Raw genomic sequence first — 25,028 nt, 5'->3', positions numbered from 1 at the left:
CATGCATGTTTTAGCTGAAGGAAGAATACCTTAAACCTGGAGAGTTAAGACCCGTGTAATGGGTACCATGCAATATGACTTCAAAGGGTCTTCATTTGCTCACCGAACCTCTCCAATCCTATCACTGCTGCGTTTATGCCCCTGTACACATGCTTGATTCTCTTTCGGAGACATAGCAATCCATAGGTTTTAAGATACTTACTAGTCAGTTACATTCTTAGGCGTTTAATATGCGGTGTTGAGTCCATTTCGTTGAGCAAGGAGTAGCTCTTGTCTATTCCATATTTGACTTAAGGAACTTTATCTGTGCTCATTTCAATCTCTGGTTTTATGCAGCACCCCAACTCACCTTTACCCTTAAGCAAGCATAAGTTGGTTTTCTAAATTTGAGACCCTGTTCTGTTCTGTAATTCAGTTCCTGTGTAGCCAAGTTTACATTCCGTGTATTACTGATATCTTATGATGTTTCTTTTTCTGTGTGACTTATTTCAGTTAGAATCATCATACCTGAATCCACTCATTGTGCTGCTAAGGGCGTGATGACACAGATTTCATTGCTGAGTGATATTGCTTTTTAAGTAAATACCACAATTTCTTTATCCATTTTTCACTTTCTGCGATGTTGAACTTGTACTGTAAACGAGGTTCTTGTAAACACAGCCGTTCCAAACTTTGGGGTGGCTGTGTCTTTTTGATTTTAAATTCCCTAAGCTATAGGACCATAAGTGGAAGTGCCCTAGGCTCTGTTGCTTTGTTTTTTAGATGTTTCAGGAAACACCATACACTTCTCCCCAGTGTCTGTTGGCAATTTACATCCCGCCCATCAGCATAACAAGGCTCCCAGTTCTCCATGGCCTGTCCTGCCTTTCTGGATTTTACACTTTTTTCAGATGGCCCTTTTGACTGGGGGGAAGTGAGACTTCATTGTAGTGCAGATTTCCTTTGCAAGCTTGCTTGGTTGGCCAAAAAGTGCGTATGCGTTTTTTCCTGAATATATTCAGGAAAACACACATACGCCCTTTTTGGCCAAGCGCATCATTGTGGACGTTCTGCCTCTTTTCCTATGCTTTCAATGCAATTCCAGTCTACCTCCTGAAATCGGTTTCCTGCAATTCTGCCCCGCTTTCAAGTCCTCTTGGCAGCCTTTCGTCAGTATATTTTTGGACGATAGCTGTCATTTATAACTCTGCAGGTTTGTGAATTACAGTGCCCCTGAGCTCCTTTCTTCAACTCGCTTTCTTTTGAGTTGGCCGCAACACCGCAGTATGCCTTCAGGCCCTAATCTGGTTCCAGTACGGCACGCTGAGCCTTTGGTTATTTCCTCTTCCTGGTGGGAAATGAGAGTTAAATTTGCCCGTCCAGACACCTCCAGCTAGTCTCTCATTGGTTCTCGCTATTCCTGTTCATCTTCCGCAGAAATTGCAAACTGGGCCAAACAGGAGGTTAAAGGCGCTGACTCTCCAAGTGGGGAGAGTGTTAGTAAAGCATCTGGAATGTTGCACCCGAGTACCAGGGTATGAAAACTGAGACATATTTGAACACGTCTCCCGTTCACATGGTTGATCATACTTGGGTTCCACATGCATGTTTTAGCTGAAGGAAGAATAACTTAAACCTGGAGAGTTCAGACCCGTGTAATGGGTACCATGCAATATGACTTCAAAGGGTCTTCATTTGTTCACCGAACCTCTCCAATCCTATCACTGCTGCGTTTATGCCCCTGTACACACGCTTGATTCTCTTTTGGAGACATAGCAATCCATAGGTTTTAAGATACTTACTAGTCAGGTACATTCTTAGGCGTTTAATATGGGGTGTTGAGTCCATTTCGTTGAGCAAGGAGTAGCTCTTGTCTATTCCATATTTGGCTTAAGGAACTTTATCTGTGCTCATTTCAATCTCTGGTTTTATGCAGCACCCCAACTCACCTTTCCCCTTAAGCAAGCATAAGTTGGTTTTCTAAATTTGAGACCCTGTTCTGTTTTGGAATGCAGTTCCTGTGTAGCCAAGTTTACATTCCGTGTATTAGTGATATCTTATGATGTTTCTTTTTCTGTGTGACTTATTTCAGTTAGAATCATCGTACCTGAATCCACTCATTATGCTGCTACGGGCCTGATGACATAGATTTCATTGCTGAGTGATACTGCATTGTACGTAAGTACCACAAGTTCTTTATCCATTTTTCACTTTCTGCGATGTTGAACTTGTACTGTAAACGAGGTTCTTGTAAACAGAGCCGTTCCAAACTTTGGGGTGGCTGTGTCTTTTTGATTTTAATTTCCCTAAGCTATAGGACCATAAGTGGAAGTGCCCTAGGTTCTGTTGCTTTGTTTTTTAGATGTTTCAGGAAACACCATACACTTCTCCCGAGTGTCTGTTGGCAATTTACATCCCGCCCATCAGCATAACAAGGCTCCCACTTCTCCATGGCCTGTCCTGCCTTTCTTGATTTTACACTTTTTTCAGATGGCCCTTTTGACCGGGGGGAAGTGAGACTTCATTGTAGTGCAGATTTCCTTTGCAAGCTTGCTTGGTTGGCCAAAAAGGGCGTATGCGTTTTTTCCTGAATATATTCAGGAAAAAACGCATACGCCCTTTTTGGCCAAGTGCATCATTGTGGACGTTCTGCCTCTTTTCCTATGCTTTCAATGGAATTCCAGTCTACCTCCTGAAATCGGTTTCCTGCAATTCTGCCCCGCTTTCAAGTCCTCTTGGCAGCCTTACTTCAGTCTATTTTTGGACGATAGCTGTCATTTATAACTCTGCAGGTTTGTGAATTACAGTGCCCCTGAGCTCCTTTCTTCAACTCGCTTTCTTGTGACCTGGCCGCAACACCGCAGGATGGCTTCAGGCCCTAATCTGGTTCCGGCCCGGCATGCTGAGCCTTTGGTTAATTCCTCTTCCTGGTGGGAAATGAGAGTTAAATTTGCCCGTCCAGACACCTCCAGCTAGCCTCTCATTGGTTCTCGCTATTCCTGTTCATCTTCCGCAGAAATTGCAAACTGGGCCAAACAGGAGGTTAAAGGCGCTGACTCTCCAAGTGGGGAGAGTGTTAGTAAAGCGTCTGGAATGTTGCACCCGAGTACCAGGGGAGGAAAACTGAGACATATTTGAACACGTCTCCCGATCACATGGTTGATCATACTCTAGGTTCCACATGCATGTTTTAGCTGAAGGAAGAATACCTTAAACCTGGGTAGTTGAAACCCGTGGAATGGGTACCATGCAATATGACTTCAAAGGGTCTTCATTTGCTCACCGAACCTCTCCAATCCTATCACTGCTGCGTTTATGCCCCTGTACACATGCTTGATTCTCTTTCGGAGACATAGCAATCCATAGGTTTTAAGATACTTACTAGTCAGGTACATTCTTAGGCGTTTAATATGCGGTGTTGAGTCCATTTCGTTGAGCAAGTAGTAGCTCTTGTCTATTCCATATTTGGTTTAAGGAACTTTATCTGTGCTCATTTCAATCTCTGGTTTTATGCAGCACCCCAACTCACCTTTACCCTTAAGCAAGAATAAGTTGGTTTTCTAAATTTGAGACCCTGTTCTGTTCTGTAATTCAGTTCCTGTGTAGCCAAGTTTACATTCCGTGTATTACTGATATCTTATGATGTTTCTTTTTCTGTGTGACTTATTTCAGTTAGAATCATCATACCTGAATCCACTCATTGTGCTGCTAAGGGCCTGATGACACAGATTTCATTGCTGAGTGATATTGCTTTGTAAGTAAATACCACAACTTCTTTATCCATTTTTCACTTTCTGCGATGTTGAACTTTACCGTAAACGAGGTTCTTGTAAACAGAGCCGTTCCAAACTTTGGGGTGGCTGTGTCTTTTTGATTTTAATTTCCCTAAGCTATAGGACCATAAGTGGCAGTGCCCTAGGCTCTGTTGCTTTGTTTTTTAGATGTTTCAGGAAACACCATACACTTCTCCCGAGTGTCTGTTGGCAATTTACATCCCGCCCATCAGCATAACAAGGCTCCCACTTCTCCATGGCCTGTCCTGCCTTTCTGGATTTTACACTTTTTTCAGATGGCCCTTTTGACCGGGGGGAAGTGAGACTTCATTGTAGTGCAGATTTCCTTTGCAAGCTTGCTTGGTTGGCCAAAAAGGGCGTATGCGTTTTTTCCTGAATATATTCAGGAAAAAACGCATACGCCCTTTTTGGCCAAGTGCATCATTGTGGACGTTCTGCCTCTTTTCGTATGCTTTCAATGCAATTCCAGTCTACCTCCTGAAATCGGTTTCCTGCAATTCTGCCCCGCTTTCAAGTCCTCTTGGCAGCCTTACTTCAGTCTATTTTTGGACGATAGCTGTCATTTATAACTCTGCAGGTTTGTGAATTACAGTGCCCCTGAGCTCCTTTCTTCAACTTGCTTTCTTGTGACCTGGCCGCAACACCGCAGGATGGCTTCAGGCCCTAATCTGGTTCCGGCACGGCACGCTGAGCCTTTGGTTATTTCCTCTTCCTGGTGGGAAATGAGAGTTAAATTTGCCCGTCCAGACACCTCCAGCTAGTCTCTCATTGGTTCTCGCTATTCCTGTTCATCTTCCACAGAAATTGCAAACCGGGCCAAACAGGAGGTTAAAGGCGCTGACTCTCCAAGTGGGGAGAGTGTTAGTAAAGCGTCTGGAATGTTGCACCCGAATACCAGGGGAGGAAAACTGAGACATATTTGAACACGTCTCCCGTTCACATGGTTGATCATACTTGGGTTCCACATGCATGTTTTAGCTGAAGGAAGAATACCTTAAACCTGGAGAGTTAAGACCCGTGTAATGGGTACCATGCAATATGACTTCAAAGGGTCTTCATTTGCTCACCGAACCTCTCCAATCCTATCACTGCTGCGTTTATGCCCCTGTACACATGCTTGATTCTCTTTCGGAGACATAGCAATCCATAGGTTTTAAGATACTTACTAGTCAGTTACATTCTTAGGCGTTTAATATGCGGTGTTGAGTCCATTTCGTTGAGCAAGGAGTAGCTCTTGTCTATTCCATATTTGACTTAAGGAACTTTATCTGTGCTCATTTCAATCTCTGGTTTTATGCAGCACCCCAACTCACCTTTACCCTTAAGCAAGCATAAGTTGGTTTTCTAAATTTGAGACCCTGTTCTGTTCTGTAATTCAGTTCCTGTGTAGCCAAGTTTACATTCCGTGTATTACTGATATCTTATGATGTTTCTTTTTCTGTGTGACTTATTTCAGTTAGAATCATCATACCTGAATCCACTCATTGTGCTGCTAAGGGCGTGATGACACAGATTTCATTGCTGAGTGATATTGCTTTTTAAGTAAATACCACAACTTCTTTATCCATTTTTCACTTTCTGCGATGTTGAACTTGTACTGTAAACGAGGTTCTTGTAAACAGAGCCGTTCCAAACTTTGGGGTGGCTGTGTCTTTTTGATTTTAAATTCCCTAAGCTATAGGACCATAAGTGGAAGTGCCCTAGGCTCTGTTGCTTTGTTTTTTAGATGTTTCAGGAAACACCATACACTTCTCCCCAGTGTCTGTTGGCAATTTACATCCCGCCCATCAGCATAACAAGGCTCCCAGTTCTCCATGGCCTGTCCTGCCTTTCTGGATTTTACACTTTTTTCAGATGGCCCTTTTGACTGGGGGGAAGTGAGACTTCATTGTAGTGCAGATTTCCTTTGCAAGCTTGCTTGGTTGGCCAAAAAGTGCGTATGCGTTTTTTCCTGAATATATTCAGGAAAACACACATACGCCCTTTTTGGCCAAGCGCATCATTGTGGACGTTCTGCCTCTTTTCCTATGCTTTCAATGCAATTCCAGTCTACCTCCTGAAATCGGTTTCCTGCAATTCTGCCCCGCTTTCAAGTCCTCTTGGCAGCCTTTCGTCAGTATATTTTTGGACGATAGCTGTCATTTATAACTCTGCAGGTTTGTGAATTACAGTGTCCCTGAGCTCCTTTCTTCAACTCGCTTTCTTTTGAGTTGGCCGCAACACCGCAGTATGCCTTCAGGCCCTAATCTGGTTCCAGTACGGCACGCTGAGCCTTTGGTTATTTCCTCTTCCTGGTGGGAAATGAGAGTTAAATTTGCCCGTCCAGACACCTCCAGCTAGTCTCTCATTGGTTCTCGCTATTCCTGTTCATCTTCCGCAGAAATTGCAAACTGGGCCAAACAGGAGGTTAAAGGCGCTGACTCTCCAAGTGGGGAGAGTGTTAGTAAAGCATCTGGAATGTTGCACCCGAGTACCAGGGTATGAAAACTGAGACATATTTGAACACGTCTCCCGTTCACATGGTTGATCATACTTGGGTTCCACATGCATGTTTTAGCTGAAGGAAGAATAACTTAAACCTGGAGAGTTCAGACCCGTGTAATGGGTACCATGCAATATGACTTCAAAGGGTCTTCATTTGCTCACCGAACCTCTCCAATCCTATCACTGCTGCGTTTATGCCCCTGTACACACGCTTGATTCTCTTTTGGAGACATAGCAATCCATAGGTTTTAAGATACTTACTAGTCAGGTACATTCTTAGGCGTTTAATATGGGGTGTTGAGTCCATTTCGTTGAGCAAGGAGTAGCTCTTGTCTATTCCATATTTGGCTTAAGGAACTTTATCTGTGCTCATTTCAATCTCTGGTTTTATGCAGCACCCCAACTCACCTTTACCCTTAAGCAAGCATAAGTTGGTTTTCTAAATTTGAGACCCTGTTCTGTTTTGGAATGCAGTTCCTGTGTAGCCAAGTTTACATTCCGTGTATTAGTGATATCTTATGATGTTTCTTTTTCTGTGTGACTTATTTCAGTTAGAATCATCGTACCTGAATCCACTCATTATGCTGCTACGGGCCTGATGACATAGATTTCATTGCTGAGTGATACTGCATTGTACGTAAGTACCACAAGTTCTTTATCCATTTTTCACTTTCTGCGATGTTGAACTTGTACTGTAAACGAGGTTTTTGTAAACAGAGGCGTCCCAAACTTTTGGGTGGCTGTGTCTTTTTGACTTTAATTTCCCTAAGCTATAGGACCATAAGTGGCAGTGCCCTAGGCTCTGTTGCTTTGTTTTTTAGATGTTTCAGGAAACACCATACACTTCTCCCCAGTGGTTGTTGGCAATTTACATCCCGCCCATCAGCATAACAAGGCTCCCAGTTCTCCATGGCCTGTCCTGCCTTTCTGGATTTTACACTTTTTTCAGATGGCCCTTTTGACCGGGGGGAAGTGAGACTTCATTGTAGTGCAGATTTCCTTTGCAAGCTTGCTTGGTTGGCCAAAAAGGGCGTATGCGTTTTTTCCTGAATATATTCAGGAAAAAACGCATACGCCCTTTTTGGCCAAGTGCATCATTGTGGACGTTCTGCCTCTTTTCCTATGCTTTCAATGCAATTCCAGTCTACCTCCTGAAATCGGTTTCCTGCAATTCTGCCCCGCTTTCAAGTCCTCTTGGCAGCCTTACTTCAGTCTATTTTTGGACGATAGCTGTCATTTATAACTCTGCAGGTTTGTGAATTACAGTGCCCCTGAGCTCCTTTCTTCAACTCGCTTTCTTGTGACCTGGCCGCAACACCGCAGGATGGCTTCAGGCCCTAATCTGGTTCCGGCACGGCACGCTGAGCCTTTGGTTATTTCCTCTTCCTGGTGGGAAATGAGAGTTAAATTTGCCCGTCCAGACACCTCCAGCTAGTCTCTCATTGGTTCTCGCTATTCCTGTTCACCTTCCGCAGAAATTGAAAACTGGGCCAAATAGGAGGTTAAAGGCGCTGACTCTCCATGTCGGGAGAGTGTTAGTAAAGCGTCTGGAGTGTTGCACCCGAGTACCAAGGGAGGAAAACTGAGACATATTTGAACACGTCTCCCGTTCACACGGTTGATCATACTCTGGGTTCCACATGCAGGTTTTAGCTGAAGGAAGAATACCTTAAACCTGGAGAGTTAAGACCCGTGTAATGGGTACCATGCAATATGACTTCAAAGGGTCTTCATTTGCTCACCGAACCTCTCCAATCCTATCACTGCTGCGTTTATGCCCCGGTACACATGCTTGATTCTCTTTCGGAGACATAGCAATCCATAGGTTTTAAGATACTTACTAGTCAGTTACATTCTTAGGCGTTTAATATGGGGTGTTGAGTCCATTTCGTTGAGCAAGGAGTAGCTCTTGTCTATTCCATATTTGGCTTAAGGAACTTTATCTCTGCTCATTTCAATCTCTGGTTTTATGCAGCAACCCAACTCACCTTTCCCCTTAAGCAAGCATAAGTTGGTTTTCTAAATTTGAGAACCTGTTCCGTTTTGGAATTCAGTTCCTGTGTAGCCAAGTTTACATTCCGTGTATTACTGATATCTTATGATGTTTCTTTTTCTGTGTGACTTATTTCAGTTAGAATCATCGTACCTGAATCTACTCATTATGCTGCTACGGGCCTGATGACATAGATTTCATTGCTGAGTGATACTGCATTGTACGTAAGTACCACAAGTTCTTTATCCATTTTTCACTTTCTGCGATGTTGAACTTGTACTGTAAACGAGGTTCTTGTAAACAGAGCCGTTCCAAACTTTGGGGTGGCTGTGTCTTTTTGATTTTAATTTCCCTAAGCTATAGGACCATAAGTGGAACTGCCCTAGGCTCTGTTGCTTTGTTTTTTAGATGTTTCAGGAAACACCATACACTTCTCCTGAGTGTCTGTTGGCAATTTACATCCCGCCCATCAGCATAACAAGGCTCCCAGTTCTCCATGGCCTGTCCAGCCTTTCTGGATTTTACACTTTTTTCAGATGGCCCTTTTGACCGGGGGGAAGTGAGACTTCATTGTAGTGCAGATTTCCTTTGCAAGCTTGCTTGGTTGGCCAAAAAGGGCGTATGCGTTTTTTCCTGAATATATTCAGGAAAAAACGCATACGCCCTTTTTGGCCAAGTGCATCATTGTGGACGTTCTGCCTCTTTTCCTATGCTTTCAATGCAATTCCAGTCTACCTCCTGAAATCGGTTTCCTGCAATTCTGCCCCGCTTTCAAGTCCTCTTGGCAGCCTTACTTCAGTCTATTTTTGGACGATAGCTGTCATTTATAACTCTGCAGGTTTGTGAATTACAGTGCCCCTGAGCTCCTTTCTTCAACTCGCTTTCTTGTGACCTGGCCGCAACACCGCAGGATGGCTTCAGGCCCTAATCTGGTTCCGGCCCGGCATGCTGAGCCTTTGGTTAATTCCTCTTCCTGGTGGGAAATGAGAGTTAAATTTGCCCGTCCAGACACCTCCAGCTAGCCTCTCATTGGTTCTCGCTATTCCTGTTCATCTTCCGCAGAAATTGCAAACTGGGCCAAACAGGAGGTTAAAGGGACTGACTCTCCAAGTGGGGAGAGTGTTAGTAAAGCGTCTGGAATGTTGCACCCGAGTACCAGGGGAGGAAAACTGAGACATATTTGAACACGTCTCCCGATCACATGGTTGATCATACTCTAGGTTCCACATGCATGTTTTAGCTGAAGGAAGAATACCTTAAACCTGGGTAGTTGAAACCCGTGGAATGGGTACCATGCAATATGACTTCAAAGGGTCTTCACTTGCTCACCGAACCTCTCCAATCCTATCACTGCTGCGTTTATGCCCCTGTACACATGCTTGATTCTCTTTCGGAGACATAGCAATCCATAGGTTTTAAGATACTTACTAGTCAGGTACATTCTTAGGCGTTTAATATGGGGTGTTGAGTCCATTTCGATGAGCAAGGAGTAGCTCTTGTCTATTCCATATTTGGCTTAAGGAACTTTATCTGTGCTCATTTCAATCTCTGGTTTTATGCAGCACCCCAACTCACCTTTACCCTTAAGCAAGAATAAGTTGGTTTTCTAAATTTGAGACCCTGTTCTGTTCTGTAATTCAGTTCCTGTGTAGCCAAGTTTACATTCCGTGTATTACTGATATCTTATGATGTTTCTTTTTCTGTGTGACTTATTTCAGTTAGAATCATCATACCTGAATCCACTCATTGTGCTGCTAAGGGCCTGATGACACAGATTTCATTGCTGAGTGATATTGCTTTGTAAGTAAATACCACAACTTCTTTATCCATTTTTCACTTTCTGCGATGTTGAACTTGTAGTGTAAACGAGGTTCTTGTAAACAGAGGCGTCCCAAACTTTGGGGTGGCTGTGTCTTTTTGATTTTAATTTCCCTAAGCTATAGGACCATAAGTGGAAGTGCCCTAGGTTCTGTTGCTTTGTTTTTTAGATGTTTCAGGAAACACCATACACTTCTCCCGAGTGGTTGTTGGCAATTTACATCCCGCCCATCAGCATAACAAGGCTCCCAGTTCTCCATGGCCTGTCCTGCCTTTCTGGATTTTACAGTTTTTTCAGATGGCCCTTTTGACCGGGGGGAAGTGAGACTTCATTGTAGTGCAGATTTCCTTTGCAAGCTTGCTTGGTTGGCCAAAAAGGGCGTATGCGTTTTTTCCTGAATATATTCAGGAAAAAACGCATACGCCCTTTTTGGCCAAGTGCATCATTGTGGACGTTCTGCCTCTTTTCCTATGCTTTCAATGCAATTCCAGTCTACCTCCTGAAATCGGTTTCCTGCAATTCTGCCCCGCTTTCAAGTCCTCTTGGCAGCCTTACTTCAGTGTATTTTTGGACGATAGCTGTCATTTATAACTCTGCAGGTTTGTGAATTACAGTGCCCCTGAGCTCCTTTCTTCAACTTGCTTTCTTGTGACCTGGCCCCAACACCGCAGGATGGCTTCAGGCCCTAATCTGGTTCCGGCACGGCACGCTGAGCCTTTGGTTATTTCCTTTTCCTGGTGGGAAATGAGAGTTAAATTTGCCCGTCCAGACATCTCCAGCTAGTCTCTCATTGGTTCTTGCTATTCCTGTTCATCTTCCGCAGAAATTGCAAACTGGGTCAAACAGGAGGTTAAAGGCGCTGACTCTCCAAGTGTGGAGAGTGTTAGTAAAGCGTCTGGAATGTTGCACCCGAGTACCAGGGGAGGAAAACTGAGACATATTTGAACACGTCTCCCGTTCACATGGTTGATCATACTTGGGTTCCACATGCATGTTTTAGCTGAAGGAAGAATACCTTAAACCTGGAGAGTTAAGACCCGTGTAATGGGTACCATGCAATATGACTTCAAAGGGTCTTCATTTGCTCACCGAACCTCTCCAATCCTATCACTGCTGCGTTTATGCCCCTGTACACATGCTTGATTCTCTTTCGGAGACATAGCAATCCATAGGTTTTAAGATACTTACTAGTCAGGTACATTCTTAGGCGTTTAATATGCGGTGTTGAGTCCATTTCGTTGAGCAAGGAGTAGCTCTTGTCTATCCATATTTGACTTAAGGAACTTTATCTGTGCTCATTTCAATCTCTGGTTTTATGCAGCACCCCAACTCACCTTTACCCTTAAGCAAGCATAAGTTGGTTTTCTAAATTTGAGACCCTGTTCTGTTCTGTAATTCAGTTCCTGTGTAGCCAAGTTTACATTCCGTGTATTACTGATATCTTATGATGTTTCTTTTTCTGTGTGACTTACTTCAGTTAGAATCATCATACCTGAATCCACTCATTGTGCTGCTAAGGGCCTGATGACACAGATTTCATTGCTGAGTGATATTGCTTTGTAAGTAAATACCACAACTTCTTTATCCATTTTTCACTTTCTGCGATGTTGAACTTTACTGTAAACGAGGTTCTTGTAAACAGAGCCGTTCCAAACTTTGGGGTGGCTGTGTCTTTTTGATTTTAATTTCCCTAAGCTATAGGACCATAAGTGGCAGTGCCCTAGGCTCTGTTGCTTTGTTTTTTAGATGTTTCAGGAAACACCATACACTTCTCCCGAGTGTCTGTTGGCAATTTACATCCCGCCCATCAGCATAACAAGGCTCCCACTTCTCCATGGCCTGTCCTGCCTTTCTGGATTTTACACTTTTTTCAGATGGCCCTTTTGACCGGGGGGAAGTGAGACTTCATTGTAGTGCAGATTTCCTTTGCAAGCTTGCTTGGTTGGCCAAAAAGGGCGTATGCGTTTTTTCCTGAATATATTCAGGAAAAAACGCATACGCCCTTTTTGGCCAAGTGCATCATTGTGGACGTTCTGCCTCTTTTCCTATGCTTTCAATGCAATTCCAGTCTACCTCCTGAAATCGGTTTCCTGCAATTCTGCCCCGCTTTCAAGTCCTCTTGGCAGCCTTACTTCAGTCTATTTTTGGACGATAGCTGTCATTTATAACTCTGCAGGTTTGTGAATTACAGTGCCCCTGAGCTCCTTTCTTCAACTTGCTTTCTTGTGACCTGGCCGCAACACCGCAGGATGGCTTCAGGCCCTAATCTGGTTCCGGCACGGCACGCTGAGCCTTTGGTTATTTCCTCTTCCTGGTGGGAAATGAGAGTTAAATTTGCCCGTCCAGACACCTCCAGCTAGTCTCTCATTGGTTCTCGCTATTCCTGTTCATCTTCCACAGAAATTGCAAACCGGGCCAAACAGGAGGTTAAAGGCGCTGACTCTCCAAGTGGGGAGAGTGTTAGTAAAGCGTCTGGAATGTTGCACCCGAATACCAGGGGAGGAAAACTGAGACATATTTGAACACGTCTCCCGTTCACATGGTTGATCATACTTGGGTTCCACATGCATGTTTTAGCTGAAGGAAGAATACCTTAAACCTGGAGAGTTAAGACCCGTGTAATGGGTACCATGCAATATGACTTCAAAGGGTCTTCATTTGCTCACCGAACCTCTCCAATCCTATCACTGCTGCGTTTATGCCCCTGTACACATGCTTGATTCTCTTTCGGAGACATAGCAATCCATAGGTTTTAAGATACTTACTAGTCAGTTACATTCTTAGGCGTTTAATATGCGGTGTTGAGTCCATTTCGTTGAGCAAGGAGTAGCTCTTGTCTATTCCATATTTGACTTAAGGAACTTTATCTGTGCTCATTTCAATCTCTGGTTTTATGCAGCACCCCAACTCACCTTTACCCTTAAGCAAGCATAAGTTGGTTTTCTAAATTTGAGACCCTGTTCTGTTCTGTAATTCAGTTCCTGTGTAGCCAAGTTTACATTCCGTGTATTACTGATATCTTATGATGTTTCTTTTTCTGTGTGACTTATTTCAGTTAGAATCATCATACCTGAATCCACTCATTGTGCTGCTAAGGGCGTGATGACACAGATTTCATTGCTGAGTGATATTGCTTTTTAAGTAAATACCACAACTTCTTTATCCATTTTTCACTTTCTGCGATGTTGAACTTGTACTGTAAACGAGGTTCTTGTAAACAGAGCCGTTCCAAACTTTGGGGTGGCTGTGTCTTTTTGATTTTAAATTCCCTAAGCTATAGGACCATAAGTGGAAGTGCCCTAGGCTCTGTTGCTTTGTTTTTTAGATGTTTCAGGAAACACCATACACTTCTCCCCAGTGTCTGTTGGCAATTTACATCCCGCCCATCAGCATAACAAGGCTCCCAGTTCTCCATGGCCTGTCCTGCCTTTCTGGATTTTACACTTTTTTCAGATGGCCCTTTTGACTGGGGGGAAGTGAGACTTCATTGTAGTGCAGATTTCCTTTGCAAGCTTGCTTGGTTGGCCAAAAAGTGCGTATGCGTTTTTTCCTGAATATATTCAGGAAAACACACATACGCCCTTTTTGGCCAAGCGCATCATTGTGGACGTTCTGCCTCTTTTCCTATGCTTTCAATGCAATTCCAGTCTACCTCCTGAAATCGGTTTCCTGCAATTCTGCCCCGCTTTCAAGTCCTCTTGGCAGCCTTTCGTCAGTATATTTTTGGACGATAGCTGTCATTTATAACTCTGCAGGTTTGTGAATTACAGTGTCCCTGAGCTCCTTTCTTCAACTCGCTTTCTTTTGAGTTGGCCGCAACACCGCAGTATGCCTTCAGGCCCTAATCTGGTTCCAGTACGGCACGCTGAGCCTTTGGTTATTTCCTCTTCCTGGTGGGAAATGAGAGTTAAATTTGCCCGTCCAGACACCTCCAGCTAGTCTCTCATTGGTTCTCGCTATTCCTGTTCATCTTCCGCAGAAATTGCAAACTGGGCCAAACAGGAGGTTAAAGGCGCTGACTCTCCAAGTGGGGAGAGTGTTAGTAAAGCATCTGGAATGTTGCACCCGAGTACCAGGGTATGAAAACTGAGACATATTTGAACACGTCTCCCGTTCACATGGTTGATCATACTTGGGTTCCACATGCATGTTTTAGCTGAAGGAAGAATAACTTAAACCTGGAGAGTTCAGACCCGTGTAATGGGTACCATGCAATATGACTTCAAAGGGTCTTCATTTGCTCACCGAACCTCTCCAATCCTATCACTGCTGCGTTTATGCCCCTGTACACACGCTTGATTCTCTTTTGGAGACATAGCAATCCATAGGTTTTAAGATACTTACTAGTCAGGTACATTCTTAGGCGTTTAATATGGGGTGTTGAGTCCATTTCGTTGAGCAAGGAGTAGCTCTTGTCTATTCCATATTTGGCTTAAGGAACTTTATCTGTGCTCATTTCAATCTCTGGTTTTATGCAGCACCCCAACTCACCTTTCCCCTTAAGCAAGCATAAGTTGGTTTTCTAAATTTGAGACCCTGTTCTGTTTTGGAATGCAGTTCCTGTGTAGCCAAGTTTACATTCCGTGTATTAGTGATATCTTATGATGTTTCTTTTTCTGTGTGACTTATTTCAGTTAGAATCATCGTACCTGAATCCACTCATTATGCTGCTACGGGCCTGATGACATAGATTTCATTGCTGAGTGATACTGCATTGTACGTAAGTACCACAAGTTCTTTATCCATTTTTCACTTTCTGCGATGTTGAACTTGTACTGTAAACGAGGTTTTTGTAAACAGAGGCGTCCCAAACTTTTGGGTGGCTGTGTCTTTTTGACTTTAATTTCCCTAAGCTATAGGACCATAAGTGGCAGTGCCCTAGGCTCTGTTGCTTTGTTTTTTAGATGTTTCAGGAAACACCATACACTTCTCCCCAGTGGTTGTTGGCAATTTACATCCCGCCCATCAGCATAACAAGGCTCCCAGTTCTCCATGGCCTGTCCTGCCTTTCTGGATTTTACACTTTTTTCAGATGGCCCTTTTGACCGGGGGGAAGTGAGACTTCATTGTAGTGCAGATTTCCTTTGCAAGCTTGCTTGGTTGGCCAAAAAGGGCGTATGCGTTTTTTCCTGAATATATTCAGGAAAAAACGCATACGCCCTTTTTGGCCAAGTGCATCATTGTGGACGTTCTGCCTCTTTTCCTATGCTTTCAATGCAATTCCAGTCTACCTCCTGAAATCGGTTTCCTGCAATTCTGCCCCGCTTTCAAGTCCTCTTGGCAGCCTTACTTCAGTCTATTTTTGGACGATAGCTGTCATTTATAACTCTGCAGGTTTGTGAATTACAGTGCCCCTGAGCTCCTTTCTTCAACTCGCTTTCTTGTGACCTGGCCGCAACACCGCAGGATGGCTTCAGGCCCTAATCTGGTTCCGGCACGGCACGCTGAGCCTTTGGTTATTTCCTCTTCCTGGTGGGAAATGAGAGTTAAATTTGCCCGTCCAGACACCTCCAGCTAGTCTCTCATTGGTTCTCGCTATTCCTGTTCACCTTCCGCAGAAATTGAAAACTGGGCCAAATAGGAGGTTAAAGGCGCTGACTCTCCATGTCGGGAGAGTGTTAGTAAAGCGTCTGGAGTGTTGCACCCGAGTACCAAGGGAGGAAAACTGAGACATATTTGAACACGTCTCCCGTTCACACGGTTGATCATACTCTGGGTTCCACATGCAGGTTTTAGCTGAAGGAAGAATACCTTAAACCTGGAGAGTTAAGACCCGTGTAATGGGTACCATGCAATATGACTTCAAAGGGTCTTCATTTGCTCACCGAACCTCTCCAATCCTATCACTGCTGCGTTTATGCCCCGGTACACATGCTTGATTCTCTTTCGGAGACATAGCAATCCATAGGTTTTAAGATACTTACTAGTCAGTTACATTCTTAGGCGTTTAATATGGGGTGTTGAGTCCATTTCGTTGAGCAAGGAGTAGCTCTTGTCTATTCCATATTTGGCTTAAGGAACTTTATCTCTGCTCATTTCAATCTCTGGTTTTATGCAGCAACCCAACTCACCTTTCCCCTTAAGCAAGCATAAGTTGGTTTTCTAAATTTGAGAACCTGTTCCGTTTTGGAATTCAGTTCCTGTGTAGCCAAGTTTACATTCCGTGTATTACTGATATCTTATGATGTTTCTTTTTCTGTGTGACTTATTTCAGTTAGAATCATCGTACCTGAATCTACTCATTATGCTGCTACGGGCCTGATGACATAGATTTCATTGCTGAGTGATACTGCATTGTACGTAAGTACCACAAGTTCTTTATCCATTTTTCACTTTCTGCGATGTTGAACTTGTACTGTAAACGAGGTTCTTGTAAACAGAGCCGTTCCAAACTTTGGGGTGGCTGTGTCTTTTTGATTTTAATTTCCCTAAGCTATAGGACCATAAGTGGAACTGCCCTAGGCTCTGTTGCTTTGTTTTTTAGATGTTTCAGGAAACACCATACACTTCTCCTGAGTGTCTGTTGGCAATTTACATCCCGCCCATCAGCATAACAAGGCTCCCAGTTCTCCATGGCCTGTCCTGCCTTTCTGGATTTTACACTTTTTTCAGATGGCCCTTTTGACCGGGGGGAAGTGAGACTTCATTGTAGTGCAGATTTCCTTTGCAAGCTTGCTTGGTTGGCCAAAAAGGGCGTATGCGTTTTTTCCTGAATATATTCAGGAAAAAACGCATACGCCCTTTTTGGCCAAGTGCATCATTGTGGACGTTCTGCCTCTTTTCCTATGCTTTCAATGCAATTCCAGTCTACCTCCTGAAATCGGTTTCCTGCAATTCTGCCCCGCTTTCAAGTCCTCTTGGCAGCCTTACTTCAGTCTATTTTTGGACGATAGCTGTCATTTATAACTCTGCAGGTTTGTGAATTACAGTGCCCCTGAGCTCCTTTCTTCAACTTGCTTTCTTGTGACCTGGCCCCAACACCGCAGGATGGCTTCAGGCCCTAATCTGGTTCCGGCACGGCACGCTGAGCCTTTGGTTATTTCCTTTTCCTGGTGGGAAATGAGAGTTAAATTTGCCCGTCCAGACATCTCCAGCTAGTCTCTCATTGGTTCTTGCTATTCCTGTTCATCTTCCGCAGAAATTGCAAACTGGGTCAAACAGGAGGTTAAAGGCGCTGACTCTCCAAGTGTGGAGAGTGTTAGTAAAGCGTCTGGAATGTTGCACCCGAGTACCAGGGGAGGAAAACTGAGACATATTTGAACACGTCTCCCGTTCACATGGTTGATCATACTTGGGTTCCACATGCATGTTTTAGCTGAAGGAAGAATACCTTAAACCTGGAGAGTTAAGACCCGTGTAATGGGTACCATGCAATATGACTTCAAAGGGTCTTCATTTGCTCACCGAACCTCTCCAATCCTATCACTGCTGCGTTTATGCCCCTGTACACATGCTTGATTCTCTTTCGGAGACATAGCAATCCATAGGTTTTAAGATACTTACTAGTCAGGTACATTCTTAGGCGTTTAATATGCGGTGTTGAGTCCATTTCGTTGAGCAAGGAGTAGCTCTTGTCTATCCATATTTGACTTAAGGAACTTTATCTGTGCTCATTTCAATCTCTGGTTTTATGCAGCACCCCAACTCACCTTTACCCTTAAGCAAGCATAAGTTGGTTTTCTAAATTTGAGACCCTGTTCTGTTCTGTAATTCAGTTCCTGTGTAGCCAAGTTTACATTCCGTGTATTACTGATATCTTATGATGTTTCTTTTTCTGTGTGACTTACTTCAGTTAGAATCATCATACCTGAATCCACTCATTGTGCTGCTAAGGGCCTGATGACACAGATTTCATTGCTGAGTGATATTGCTTTGTAAGTAAATACCACAACTTCTTTATCCATTTTTCACTTTCTGCGATGTTGAACTTTACCGTAAACGAGGTTCTTGTAAACAGAGCCGTTCCAAACTTTGGGGTGGCTGTGTCTTTTTGATTTTAATTTCCCTAAGCTATAGGACCATAAGTGGCAGTGCCCTAGGCTCTGTTGCTTTGTTTTTTAGATGTTTCAGGAAACACCATACACTTCTCCCGAGTGTCTGTTGGCAATTTACATCCCGCCCATCAGCATAACAAGGCTCCCACTTCTCCATGGCCTGTCCTGCCTTTCTGGATTTTACACTTTTTTCAGATGGCCCTTTTGACCTGGGGGAAGTGAGACTTCATTGTAGTGCAGATTTCCTTTGCAAGCTTGCTTGGTTGGCCAAAAAGGGCGTATGCGTTTTTTCCTGAATATATTCAGGAAAAAACGCATACGCCCTTTTTGGCCAAGTGCATCATTGTGGACGTTCTGCCTCTTTTCCTATGCTTTCAATGCAATTCCAGTCTACCTCCTGAAATCGGTTTCCTGCAATTCTGCCCCGCTTTCAAGTCCTCTTGGCAGCCTTACTTCAGTCTATTTTTGGACGATAGCTGTCATTTATAACTCTGCAGGTTTGTGAATTACAGTGCCCCTGAGCTCCTTTCTTCAACTTGCTTTCTTGTGACCTGGCCGCAACACCGCAGGATGGCTTCAGGCCCTAATCTGGTTCCGGCACGGCACGCTGAGCCTTTGGTTATTTCCTCTTCCTGGTGGGAAATGAGAGTTAAATTTGCCCGTCCAGACACCTCCAGCTAGTCTCTCATTGGTTCTCGCTATTCCTGTTCATCTTCCACAGAAATTGCAAACCGGGCCAAACAGGAGGTTAAAGGCGCTGACTCTCCAAGTGGGGAGAGTGTTAGTAAAGCGTCTGGAATGTTGCACCCGAATACCAGGGGAGGAAAACTGAGACATATTTGAACACGTCTCCCGTTCACATGGTTGATCATACTTGGGTTCCACATGCATGTTTTAGCTGAAGGAAGAATACCTTAAACCTGGAGAGTTAAGACCCGTGTAATGGGTACCATGCAATATGACTTCAAAGGGTCTTCATTTGCTCACCGAACCTCTCCAATCCTATCACTGCTGCGTTTATGCCCCTGTACACATGCTTGATTCTCTTTCGGAGACATAGCAATCCATAGGTTTTAAGATACTTACTAGTCAGTTACATTCTTAGGCGTTTAATATGCGGTGTTGAGTCCATTTCGTTGAGCAAGGAGTAGCTCTTGTCTATTCCATATTTGACTTAAGGAACTTTATCTGTGCTCATTTCAATCTCTGGTTTTATGCAGCACCCCAACTCACCTTTACCCTTAAGCAAGCATAAGTTGGTTTTCTAAATTTGAGACCCTGTTCTGTTCTGTAATTCAGTTCCTGTGTAGCCAAGTTTACATTCCGTGTATTACTGATATCTTATGATGTTTCTTTTTCTGTGTGACTTATTTCAGTTAGAATCATCATACCTGAATCCACTCATTGTGATGCTAAGGGCGTGATGACACAGATTTCATTGCTGAGTGATATTGCTTTTTAAGTAAATACCACAACTTCTTTATCCATTTTTCACTTTCTGCGATGTTGAACTTGTACTGTAAACGAGGTTCTTGTAAACAGAGCCGTTCCAAACTTTGGGGTGGCTGTGTCTTTTTGATTTTAAATTCCCTAAGCTATAGGACCATAAGTGGAAGTGCCCTAAGCTCTGTTGCTTTGTTTTTTAGATGTTTCAGGAAACACCATACACTTCTCCCCAGTGTCTGTTGGCAATTTACATCCCGCCCATCAGCATAACAAGGCTCCCAGTTCTCCATGGCCTGTCCTGCCTTTCTGGATTTTACACTTTTTTCAGATGGCCCTTTTGACTGGGGGGAAGTGAGACTTCATTGTAGTGCAGATTTCCTTTGCAAGCTTGCTTGGTTGGCCAAAAAGTGCGTATGCGTTTTTTCCTGAATATATTCAGGAAAACACACATACGCCCTTTTTGGCCAAGCGCATCATTGTGGACGTTCTGCCTCTTTTCCTATGCTTTCAATGCAATTCCAGTCTACCTCCTGAAATCGGTTTCCTGCAATTCTGCCCCGCTTTCAAGTCCTCTTGGCAGCCTTTCGTCAGTATATTTTTGGACGATAGCTGTCATTTATAACTCTGCAGGTTTGTGAATTACAGTGTCCCTGAGCTCCTTTCTTCAACTCGCTTTCTTTTGAGTTGGCCGCAACACCGCAGTATGCCTTCAGGCCCTAATCTGGTTCCAGTACGGCACGCTGAGCCTTTGGTTATTTCCTCTTCCTGGTGGGAAATGAGAGTTAAATTTGCCCGTCCAGACACCTCCAGCTAGTCTCTCATTGGTTCTCGCTATTCCTGTTCATCTTCCGCAGAAATTGCAAACTGGGCCAAACAGGAGGTTAAAGGCGCTGACTCTCCAAGTGGGGAGAGTGTTAGTAAAGCATCTGGAATGTTGCACCCGAGTACCAGGGTATGAAAACTGAGACATATTTGAACACGTCTCCCGTTCACATGGTTGATCATACTTGGGTTCCACATGCATGTTTTAGCTGAAGGAAGAATAACTTAAACCTGGAGAGTTCAGACCCGTGTAATGGGTACCATGCAATATGACTTCAAAGGGTCTTCATTTGCTCACCGAACCTCTCCAATCCTATCACTGCTGCGTTTATGCCCCTGTACACACGCTTGATTCTCTTTTGGAGACATAGCAATCCATAGGTTTTAAGATACTTACTAGTCAGGTACATTCTTAGGCGTTTAATATGGGGTGTTGAGTCCATTTCGTTGAGCAAGGAGTAGCTCTTGTCTATTCCATATTTGGCTTAAGGAACTTTATCTGTGCTCATTTCAATCTCTGGTTTTATGCAGCACCCCAACTCACCTTTCCCCTTAAGCAAGCATAAGTTGGTTTTCTAAATTTGAGACCCTGTTCTGTTTTGGAATGCAGTTCCTGTGTAGCCAAGTTTACATTCCGTGTATTAGTGATATCTTATGATGTTTCTTTTTCTGTGTGACTTATTTCAGTTAGAATCATCGTACCTGAATCCACTCATTATGCTGCTACGGGCCTGATGACATAGATTTCATTGCTGAGTGATACTGCATTGTACGTAAGTACCACAAGTTCTTTATCCATTTTTCACTTTCTGCGATGTTGAACTTGTACTGTAAACGAGGTTTTTGTAAACAGAGGCGTCCCAAACTTTTGGGTGGCTGTGTCTTTTTGACTTTAATTTCCCTAAGCTATAGGACCATAAGTGGCAGTGCCCTAGGCTCTGTTGCTTTGTTTTTTAGATGTTTCAGGAAACACCATACACTTCTCCCCAGTGGTTGTTGGCAATTTACATCCCGCCCATCAGCATAACAAGGCTCCCAGTTCTCCATGGCCTGTCCTGCCTTTCTGGATTTTACACTTTTTTCAGATGGCCCTTTTGACCGGGGGGAAGTGAGACTTCATTGTAGTGCAGATTTCCTTTGCAAGCTTGCTTGGTTGGCCAAAAAGGGCGTATGCGTTTTTTCCTGAATATATTCAGGAAAAAACGCATACGCCCTTTTTGGCCAAGTGCATCATTGTGGACGTTCTGCCTCTTTTCCTATGCTTTCAATGCAATTCCAGTCTACCTCCTGAAATCGGTTTCCTGCAATTCTGCCCCGCTTTCAAGTCCTCTTGGCAGCCTTACTTCAGTCTATTTTTGGACGATAGCTGTCATTTATAACTCTGCAGGTTTGTGAATTACAGTGCCCCTGAGCTCCTTTCTTCAACTCGCTTTCTTGTGACCTGGCCGCAACACCGCAGGATGGCTTCAGGCCCTAATCTGGTTCCGGCACGGCACGCTGAGCCTTTGGTTATTTCCTCTTCCTGGTGGGAAATGAGAGTTAAATTTGCCCGTCCAGACACCTCCAGCTAGTCTCTCATTGGTTCTCGCTATTCCTGTTCACCTTCCGCAGAAATTGAAAACTGGGCCAAATAGGAGGTTAAAGGCGCTGACTCTCCATGTCGGGAGAGTGTTAGTAAAGCGTCTGGAGTGTTGCACCCGAGTACCAAGGGAGGAAAACTGAGACATATTTGAACACGTCTCCCGTTCACACGGTTGATCATACTCTGGGTTCCACATGCAGGTTTTAGCTGAAGGAAGAATACCTTAAACCTGGAGAGTTAAGACCCGTGTAATGGGTACCATGCAATATGACTTCAAAGGGTCTTCATTTGCTCACCGAACCTCTCCAATCCTATCACTGCTGCGTTTATGCCCCGGTACACATGCTTGATTCTCTTTCGGAGACATAGCAATCCATAGGTTTTAAGATACTTACTAGTCAGTTACATTCTTAGGCGTTTAATATGGGGTGTTGAGTCCATTTCGTTGAGCAAGGAGTAGCTCTTGTCTATTCCATATTTGGCTTAAGGAACTTTATCTCTGCTCATTTCAATCTCTGGTTTTATGCAGCAACCCAACTCACCTTTCCCCTTAAGCAAGCATAAGTTGGTTTTCTAAATTTGAGAACCTGTTCCGTTTTGGAATTCAGTTCCTGTGTAGCCAAGTTTACATTCCGTGTATTACTGATATCTTATGATGTTTCTTTTTCTGTGTGACTTATTTCAGTTAGAATCATCGTACCTGAATCTACTCATTATGCTGCTACGGGCCTGATGACATAGATTTCATTGCTGAGTGATACTGCATTGTACGTAAGTACCACAAGTTCTTTATCCATTTTTCACTTTCTGCGATGTTGAACTTGTACTGTAAACGAGGTTCTTGTAAACAGAGCCGTTCCAAACTTTGGGGTGGCTGTGTCTTTTTGATTTTAATTTCCCTAAGCTATAGGACCATAAGTGGAACTGCCCTAGGCTCTGTTGCTTTGTTTTTTAGATGTTTCAGGAAACACCATACACTTCTCCTGAGTGTCTGTTGGCAATTTACATCCCGCCCATCAGCATAACAAGGCTCCCAGTTCTCCATGGCCTGTCCTGCCTTTCTGGATTTTACACTTTTTTCAGATGGCCCTTTTGACCGGGGGGAAGTGAGACTTCATTGTAGTGCAGATTTCCTTTGCAAGCTTGCTTGGTTGGCCAAAAAGGGCGTATGCGTTTTTTCCTGAATATATTCAGGAAAAAACGCATACGCCCTTTTTGGCCAAGTGCATCATTGTGGACGTTCTGCCTCTTTTCCTATGCTTTCAATGCAATTCCAGTCTACCTCCTGAAATCGGTTTCCTGCAATTCTGCCCCGCTTTCAAGTCCTCTTGGCAGCCTTACTTCAGTCTATTTTTGGACGATAGCTGTCATTTATAACTCTGCAGGTTTGTGAATTACAGTGCCCCTGAGCTCCTTTCTTCAACTCGCTTTCTTGTGACCTGGCCGCAACACCGCAGGATGGCTTCAGGCCCTAATCTGGTTCCGGCCCGGCATGCTGAGCCTTTGGTTAATTCCTCTTCCTGGTGGGAAATGAGAGTTAAATTTGCCCGTCCAGACACCTCCAGCTAGCCTCTCATTGGTTCTCGCTATTCCTGTTCATCTTCCGCAGAAATTGCAAACTGGGCCAAACAGGAGGTTAAAGGGACTGACTCTCCAAGTGGGGAGAGTGTTAGTAAAGCGTCTGGAATGTTGCACCCGAGTACCAGGGGAGGAAAACTGAGACATATTTGAACACGTCTCCCGATCACATGGTTGATCATACTCTAGGTTCCACATGCATGTTTTAGCTGAAGGAAGAATACCTTAAACCTGGGTAGTTGAAACCCGTGGAATGGGTACCATGCAATATGACTTCAAAGGGTCTTCACTTGCTCACCGAACCTCTCCAATCCTATTACTGCTGCGTTTATGCCCCTGTACACATGCTTGATTCTCTTTCGGAGACATAGCAATCCATAGGTTTTAAGATACTTACTAGTCAGGTACATTCTTAGGCGTTTAATATGGGGTGTTGAGTCCATTTCGATGAGCAAGGAGTAGCTCTTGTCTATTCCATATTTGGCTTAAGGAACTTTATCTGTGCTCATTTCAATCTCTGGTTTTATGCAGCACCCCAACTCACCTTTACCCTTAAGCAAGAATAAGTTGGTTTTCTAAATTTGAGACCCTGTTCTGTTCTGTAATTCAGTTCCTGTGTAGCCAAGTTTACATTCCGTGTATTACTGATATCTTATGATGTTTCTTTTTCTGTGTGACTTATTTCAGTTAGAATCATCATACCTGAATCCACTCATTGTGCTGCTAAGGGCCTGATGACACAGATTTCATTGCTGAGTGATATTGCTTTGTAAGTAAATACCACAACTTCTTTATCCATTTTTCACTTTCTGCGATGTTGAACTTGTAGTGTAAACGAGGTTCTTGTAAACAGAGGCGTCCCAAACTTTGGGGTGGCTGTGTCTTTTTGATTTTAATTTCCCTAAGCTATAGGACCATAAGTGGAAGTGCCCTAGGTTCTGTTGCTTTGTTTTTTAGATGTTTCAGGAAACACCATACACTTCTCCCGAGTGGTTGTTGGCAATTTACATCCCGCCCATCAGCATAACAAGGCTCCCAGTTCTCCATGGCCTGTCCTGCCTTTCTGGATTTTACAGTTTTTTCAGATGGCCCTTTTGACCGGGGGGAAGTGAGACTTCATTGTAGTGCAGATTTCCTTTGCAAGCTTGCTTGGTTGGCCAAAAAGGGCGTATGCGTTTTTTCCTGAATATATTCAGGAAAAAACGCATACGCCCTTTTTGGCCAAGTGCATCATTGTGGACGTTCTGCCTCTTTTCCTATGCTTTCAATGCAATTCCAGTCTACCTCCTGAAATCGGTTTCCTGCAATTCTGCCCCGCTTTCAAGTCCTCTTGGCAGCCTTACTTCAGTCTATTTTTGGACGATAGCTGTCATTTATAACTCTGCAGGTTTGTGAATTACAGTGCCCCTGAGCTCCTTTCTTCAACTTGCTTTCTTGTGACCTGGCCCCAACACCGCAGGATGGCTTCAGGCCCTAATCTGGTTCCGGCACGGCACGCTGAGCCTTTGGTTATTTCCTCTTCCTGGTGGGAAATGAG

General features: G+C 43.9%; 1 long non-coding RNA gene across 4 annotated transcripts in view; it reads left to right on the top strand.

The window, feature by feature from the left end:
* Positions 1-13,209, top strand: part of LOC307181141 — a 524,725-nt gene extending 511,516 nt beyond the window's left edge. For all 4 annotated transcript variants that reach the window (XR_013826000.1, XR_013826001.1, XR_013826002.1 and 1 more), the window contains 3 exons: positions 497-578; positions 5,234-5,315; positions 13,129-13,209. This is a non-coding gene — a long non-coding RNA (uncharacterized lncRNA). The remainder of the gene's footprint in view (positions 1-496; positions 579-5,233; positions 5,316-13,128) is intronic.
* The last annotated feature ends 11,819 nt before the right edge of the window (positions 13,210-25,028 follow it).

This window comes from Stenella coeruleoalba (genome assembly GCF_951394435.1).
Source record: "Stenella coeruleoalba genome assembly, contig: scaffold_172, whole genome shotgun sequence".
Classification (NCBI taxonomy): domain Eukaryota; kingdom Metazoa; phylum Chordata; class Mammalia; order Artiodactyla; family Delphinidae; genus Stenella; species Stenella coeruleoalba.
This window is presented reverse-complemented; position numbering and strand designations above follow the sequence as displayed.